General features: G+C 35.4%; 1 long non-coding RNA gene across 1 annotated transcript; it reads left to right on the top strand.

The window, feature by feature from the left end:
- Positions 1-539: 539 nt before the first annotated feature.
- Positions 540-7,004, top strand: LOC107811621 (uncharacterized). The gene is made up of 3 exons (XR_012711453.1): positions 540-977; positions 2,175-2,293; positions 6,238-7,004. It is a non-coding gene; the product is annotated as an uncharacterized LOC107811621 (long non-coding RNA).
- The last annotated feature ends 967 nt before the right edge of the window (positions 7,005-7,971 follow it).

The raw sequence follows: 7,971 nt of genomic DNA, 5'->3' as shown, positions 1-7,971 counted from the left end.
TTAAACGTCGTACATCATCAAACGCTTTCAAATAAAATGCGATGAAGGGTGTAATTAACGAAACCATACGTAAAAGAATGATTATTTATGCGTATTTAAGTTTAAAATCTTCATCATGACCTCTAATAAATGAAAAACTTTTTGAAAAATTTGGAACAAATAATTATTTTTCCATAAAAGAACAAAAGCCCCGATCCTGACCGTCCAAGGGCAATGCTAAAGACACGGAGCTCGCACCGCTGGCAATAACTAGATGTTCCAAATTCTATTAAACTTACAAAAGTACCCTTCAATTCCCCTTTATATTACAAATTACCACAATCCATAGTCAATTCAAATTCCGAAACTGACCTTCAACTTCCATTCTCAACTCCCAAATAGCGACAAAAAACCTAAACATTATGGTCATTTCGAATTAACTCCATATCTCTTTCGCTCCTGAAAGCGGAATGGCATTATAGATATTAATTAACTAGACAAGGGCAATTTATTAATTAATGGATATATTTATACACCAGTTGCCCATTTCGGTTTTTTCCCTGTATATAAATTCTACATCCTCTCTCTTTCTTCCCCCCAAGTCTCTTATCTCTTTCTTATTTTTTCTTTCCGGCCTTAATTCTCCCGTTCACGGCGGAGCTACCGCTTAAACCACCGTCCGTACACCGGCATCCACCGTCCTTGCCGGAATCCGTCGATCTCTTTTTAGATCTTTATTTCACTTTCCCTCAAATTCATTCCCCTCCCTTCTCTAACACAAACGTTTTCAGTTTTTAAAGTAATTTCTCTTCAATTTTAAAAAGTTTTTGAGAGTTACGAGAAATATAAAATAAAAAAGTAAATAAATAATTATCTTTTCTTCTCTTAACATCGACGTTTCTACGGGCGAATTTAGCAAACCTTTCAGATGAGTTCAGAAAAGCAACCACGACGACTATCATGCGCCCCTTACTTTGATGCCCTCTGGTTCTGCTACTGTATGTTTCCTATCCACTTAGATTTATTCTTTTGTTCCCCGCATTTAAAAAAAGAAAATAATTTACAAGCTCTAATCTTTATTTATGTGGCTTGAGTTGTATCTTTGTTTGCATCAATCTTTTGCTTGATTTATATATTTTCACAGTATTTAATTGCTTCTATTCTTAATCAAATCATTCCTTTCTTATCTCATAGCTAAAATAAGGTTAGGTTGCAGGGGTTTCTGTTAAAGGTATCAAAATCCTCTTAATCATGACTTAATAATAGTAACCAAATGGAAGAAGTTTGGAGAACCTAATTGTTAGGGATCACAATAGTTTTGTCCCTTTGGTATCAATTTTTATGTCGGGATTCAATTAGTCGTTAAGATTGTTTCGAGATGCCAATATCCACTAATAGGATCTTACCATTTTGTTATTTTAGATGACGAAAGGAGAAAGAGGTTGGATAGATGACCAAACAATTACAGAATTTAATTCAGTTATCTTTTCCATTGAAAGGATTACTGTTTGTAACACCTGAATGCCTTAAATAAGTATTTAGTGAATGATCAAACAAATGGTAGACCGAGGAGGCTGGTTAATTGTTTATATAAATTAGTTAGTAGCGCGATACTAGCAAAATAAAGATTGCTCTTGGGGTTGTCAGAAGAGAGCTTTGCAAGCTCAGGTTCTTCAAGGATCTAGATTGCTGTTTAGCTAAGCGGGGATTCAAAACACAAGTCATGCGCTCATTCTTGCCTTTAGTAGCATTAGCCAATCCACTGCAACTGAGGTGAACTATTGAACAACAGTATCATAGACTACTGGTAACTCGCTTTATCTGAAGTGATGCGAGTCTTGCTCTGTGATTCTGATGACACTTATGATATTGTTTGCTACTATTTTCAGTTTTCACCCCTCGCCACCCCTTTTCTCTTTGTTCTTCTTCCATCCTTATTAAGGAAGGAAATGCCTGGAAGCTTCTAAACTCTAGATTCTGAGTAGAAGGTTCACCACCATACCTTCTGTTATGTTGCTGTTGTTAACAAATTTTTTTTTGGTTGTACTATCTAGATGAATTTATCAATAGCCCAGAAGGAGCGAAACCAAAGTTGTTATCACTGGGATTGATACGAGATCTGTTTGTCTTCTGTACTTACGTGCAATTTCTTCATTGAGAATTTCTTAAGGCTGATGTAGAATTATTTATGGCAGCTCCAGTCCATCAGATGCAGCAGTACTATAGAGTTGGTGTCCTTGATAATTGTAGTCAGAAATGGAGTGCTCTCTTTGATTGTCTGACTTTAAAAACCAAAAGGTTTTCTGAAGTGGAGGTACAGTGCTCTCTTGCATCATAGTCTGGATTGTTTCACGATGTTCTTTTTTTCTTCTGACTCATTCAAATATGCTAATATAAATTTTACATGTTAATAATAAACCTTGTGTTGCTTGTAAGATTACTTAAAGTCACAGATTTGGAGTTATTTTGGACATAATTGTTCACTTACTCGTAAGCTATGGTTGGTGGCTATGGAACAGTTTTTTTCTTGATGTACCATGATTGTCTCCAGCTGAACTAAAATCCGAATTTTGGGTGGCTTCCCCTCAGTTTGTCCGTTTTTATTTTTCAATTAACTTGTTTCAATTTTAATCTGCTGCTTGTGTATTGATTCTTTATTTCCCTTTTCCACCAGTCTTGTTAAGCTATTCTTTTAGACCAGTAGGAGGCTTGACTCAGAGCATGATGTATCCGAATTGATATATAGCTAGCATAGCGATCATCAGATAAGGTTTACAAACTGAAATATAACCTGAATAGTTATTAATGGTATCTTTGAGAAGGGTGGTACCAATCTCAGATGTCTAGAAGTCTAGATTCATACATGATATGCTACAAGGTTGCAAGGCTCCTCCTCCTGATTATGTTGATTTTTATTCAATATTTTATTCATCATAAGTTTTCTACAATGTAGCACAACACTTGTCTGAAACTATGTTTTCTATTGTGGCATCAATCAAAGTGATCTAATAAGCAATATCTGCTTGTTGCTTGACATTCTGAATTTATGATAGAACTCAAAACCAAAATAAAATTGATATGGAAAGAAACGAATATGTGGAGAAGGCACATTGATGTTTTTCTTGAGTTATGCCTGTTACCCTTTTTGAAAGGGCATGTGGCATGTATAGTTGGTGAGTTTTGAATCGTCCAGTAATACTTACTGTATGATAGCAAGCATATGAGAAGCTGTATCTTCACTAACCACCACAGATGTCCGTTTCTCCTTGCTAAAGAGGGATAAAATAGGAGAAGAGATGATAGCATGATTTGATCTCAGGAAGTACAGGTTTTTCTCTGATCCTTGACCAATTAGATAACCCCTGGCATTGACAGCTATCAATTATGGGACTATATTTTTTGATTTCAAGCTGTTACTTCTGGAGTTACCTGTCATTTCTAGAATGACATTTTGAACCTTTTTCTTGATAAGTAAATATCATTTTATTCATGTAACAGCAGTAAGTTGGTGCCAGGTATGTACATAGTATAAAGATCGAGATCGAGAGGGAGGACTGGCGGGCTGGTGGGGTGTTTCTCCTGAATTACATTTTCAAAAAGAATGAAAGGGTTCGGAGACAAGGGTCAAACCTTTTAATTTTAGGTCTCAATTCAAACATCAATTTCTATAGTTTTTAAAATAAAATTTAGATAATTAGAAACTAGTTAAAAAGTACTCTATATTGCAACTTTTATATTTTAAAAGTATTTGAGGGGCGTATCAAAAGGTTGTAGTAAAAAAAAAAGGTTGTTTAATTCCCCTAATAGTAATAGTATTATATAAAGCGGAAAATAGGGAGTACTGTTCTTTATATCACAGCAACAAGTGTGTGCTAGCTATATACAGTGAGGAAGCTCAATTCCTTATTGAGGTTGGGAATTGATAAAGTCAAATAAAGATTCTTTTATGAACATTGTTCATTGTACAGCAAAACAACCAAAAGATGCAAGCATATGTATTTGAAACTGCTTTATGTTCAAAGGACTGCTTGGTTCTCTCCTTCCAAACAACCCAAAAAATTACTTGCGCAAATACTGTCCTGTATGCTTCAACTTTCCTTGTTTCATTTGCTCCCTGACACTCTGTTCCTACCTGTCTAGATGCTATTGGCTGTCTTTGGCATTGTCAATTTTAAAGGTTTAGAAATCGGTTTCACAATTGACTAGCAATCTAGCAACACAGAATAGATGGTCTGTGTCTTCCATCTTCTTTCCGCACGTATAACATCTGGTGTCTAGAAGATTACCTCCCCTTTGCGGATTTGACTGAAGCTAACTTAGTCCACGATCAGTAACTCCTCCCTGCCTCCTCTCCTCTCTTCCGTTTTGACTTGGGAAAATTCATTGAAGCTGTAAATTGATGAGCATTCTAACATGTGGAGAATTCATATGCGGTAAGCTGGTGAAAACTTTCTTCTTCATGAGTTGTCACTACAAATGTACGTGGTGATGCTGCAGACGTTTAACCTACAAGATTCAATTCTCTAAACTTTTCATTCAAACTGTGTGCATCGGGACTCGTAACAAGTTTCTCTCTCTGTCTCCTCCCCTCCCCCTCGAGAAATAGTGTAGATTGAAAAATAAAATCAGCATAAAAAATTCGTAATATATGATGTGAGATTTTGAACCAGTAAAAAAAAAACAGGAGGCATTAAATAGAGATGATAAAAAGGTAAGTATAGGATGAGGAATATAACTTCCTTTGTTTAGATGCTTTGGCTGTTGAATCTGAGGCTTCTCCAAATTATCAACTCGTTGATTAGAAAAATTGTATGTCTGAAGAGGAGGTATACTAAGCAGAAACTTTTCAAATGGGGAAGGTCTAGGATACGAGGTTTTCTAATGTGCACCTTTCCTTTTTGACTTTATTGTTGTTTTAGGGAAATAAAATCATGTCGGAGGGTAAAGTTGAAAACAATTCTAATATGCTTATATGTGCATTTAATTTTTTGAATTCTGGAGATTGGCAGTAAAGGAGATCTTAGTAATGACATTAAACTAGAGGGTAAGTCTTAGATGTTTCACAAACTATGGGAAGGTTAATTTAGTTTTGCCAAACGAGAGGTGATGCCTCACTTATTCACCCTTTTTCTTATAGTTCTTTCTTTCTCATATGACGTTTGCTTCACAACTCTGGTTTTACATTCTTTGCTTCAGCATGCATTGTTGCTGCTATACTAAACTGCCTTTTTGGTATACTCATGTTCAACTTTTTATGTGCTTGCCTTGGGATTAAACAAAAGTACTTACTATTGTAGCATGCTATCTTAGAACTTTCCACTCTCTTGAGAATATTAAGTGCAATTTACAGTACAACAAATCTGCTTCTATTTGCAAGTTGAATCGCAATTGGTTGACTGGCTTAGAAGCTCAATCATGTTAGCAAATGACTGAAGGAGATACAATAATAGATTACCTTTGGTGGACTCGTTACCTCCACTTTTCGCCCCAGATGCTAAAGTTTTAGCTCATCTTTTCCCTAAACCTTATTCCATCTCTCATTTCGGTTTAAGATTTTTCAGTCGGTGTTTTCATGATATCAAGAAATTTGACTTGCATGACATTTGGCTCAGTTATAACGAATTAAAAAATTTCTGGTTAGTCTTTGAGAACCATACTGGAAGTCAGTTACTCAAGTGCCATGCTTGAATTTTGGCAAAAACCAAATCGATCTAGGTCTTCAAAGTCATCAAAGAAATATAGGTCTTTGATATGTTTACTACAAAAAAAAGCATCTAACTACAGCTCCTAGGTAGTAGGCTTGTCCTTTGATTTTGATATCCATGCTAAACAGTTATCCTACATAGTGCAGGACACTTAGTGTGCTTCAAATCTAAGTAGTAACAATTTACGCTCATTGCGCCGCAAATCTGTGTAATAACAATCAAACCCATCCACAGTTGTGAATCTGATTGATAAAAGAATCGGTATTTCATTCGCCAACCATATTCTTGACCGAGGCAGTTATGCTATGGTATTTGCTTCTAAATGGTGTTGCTGAGCTACAAAAGTTATCTTTTTGGTTGGATGCTTTTCTGAAGATGTGATTAGTTGATGCAGAAGCTTTTTTCTAAAATAAGTGGATACAAAATTTGTCATGTGGTAATTTAGTTATACCTCTGCTTGCTTTTCCTACGTATCCTCGTAAAGTAACTATTGCTTCCTGTACTATTTTGTTGGTTTTGTTTGTCATACTCACCATTAGATCTTGTGAAGCAGGAAATTTTGGAAACACGTGAGAAAGCAAAGCCTCACCTGTGGTCATTTCGAACCCCAGAAGAAGCCGCGTCTCATTGGAGAGAACTCTTTGAACATCTAGATGAAGAGTAAAATCCCAAAGGCATACCTTCTCCAGCGATCCCTTATTAGTTGCTAAGACCTTTTCATCAGACATTTGCCCAATTGACACGAGAAAGATCATTTTCTACTCATTAGAAATAATTCTCTTCCCATTGATTCATGCTTCAAACATGTTATAGCGTGCATGTTATTATCAAATTAAAGAGTGGGTTTCTGAAGAGATGCACCAGTTTAGTATAGGAACTTTATGTTGTAAAATTCTCTTTTTTTGTTTTGTTTTTAAGAGAGATAGAAGCCAGCATGAACGAAATTTCAACTGTCTTAACCGTTGGAGCAAGCTGACCTGATCCGGATGAAATTGAGCTTAGCACATCAATATGAAGAGATGGGACAAAGCGTCATTCATCTTTCTCTTTGATGTTGTTTTAGTGCCTGTACATGGTGCTTCTGCTAAGAAGAGAGGACACTCACTGTTTGCTGAGTGACAGAAACCAGAAAATGTCAATTCCAATGTCTCCCAGGAGGCATCATGACCTGGAGCCCAATTTTCTGTAAATGATACAATAATAGAAGGTCCTTAGACATAATAGTTCTCATTACAACAATGAAGTTTTTGTTATGTTGTCCTTGTTTAGACTTGATATCTGATTTCTCATAAATGTTACAACAATGGGAGGTCCTAAGACATAGTCATAGTCTTCATGACATGCATGAGGGTTTCTCTATGCTATCCATTTTGAGACATTATGGCTTGGGGGTTAACCCTGGTAACAAAAAGAAGGAATCAATAAAACTCAGGGTCCAATACCATGACAACATACTATCTTTGTTCGATGGATAGTTCAGGTTGGGTGTCAATCATGTTCTACCAAATTTTTGGGCCGTAATAAGTTGATATTAAAACCAGGTTCAAGTATGTTGTAGAGAGTCATTCACGAGTCATAGCTTAGGATTTGAAGCTACTGGGTTCGAGATTCTATTTCTTCTAAATTATTGAGTTTTAAATTAATAATTTGTATATATTCAATGAACTTTTATAGATAAATACTGTGTATGGATCAAAGCTACTAGATTCGATCGAACCCGTGTCCGAAGCTCTAGTAGAGTTTAGTTCTAGTACAAAAACGACCCATGGCAAAGTCAACAGGTTGAAGTCTTGTACTACTTCCTTTCCAATTTAGGTGTAAATTAATTGTGGTGGCTGAGCTGATCAAATATTAAATTAATTTTGTCTCGTCTTAAACGGTTCTTTTATTACTACATTTACGCACGATAATGTAGTAAGTGAACGACGTTAACCAAAGATTCAATATAGAAGTGATATAAATAATATCACATTAAAAGAAATTGAAGAGAAAATAATAAAAAGGTTTGTTTCAGCCTTTACATCTATGTAATTAATAATTAAAGTCATTCTTTTATTGGAAAAAAATTCCTTAACAAAAAGAAAAGGAAGCTAGAGCTAGCAAAAGTGTTAGTTGGCTAGATATGTTTGAGAACAAACCTTGAATATATTTTATGTCAATAAATGTAAAACTATCTGAATCATTACTCGAAACAATGCAATACACAAATATTTTTTTGTGCAAGTCAAATGGAATCGAATCATAAGCTTATTGTAGGTAGCTTATAAGAAGGCAATTAACGTATTAC

The sequence above is a fragment of the Nicotiana tabacum genome, chromosome 7 (assembly GCF_000715075.1).
Source record: "Nicotiana tabacum cultivar K326 chromosome 7, ASM71507v2, whole genome shotgun sequence".
NCBI classification, from domain to species: Eukaryota; Viridiplantae; Streptophyta; class Magnoliopsida; order Solanales; family Solanaceae; genus Nicotiana; species Nicotiana tabacum.
The sequence above is the reverse complement of the archived record's forward strand: the minus strand, read 5'-3'. Positions and strand labels throughout refer to the sequence as shown.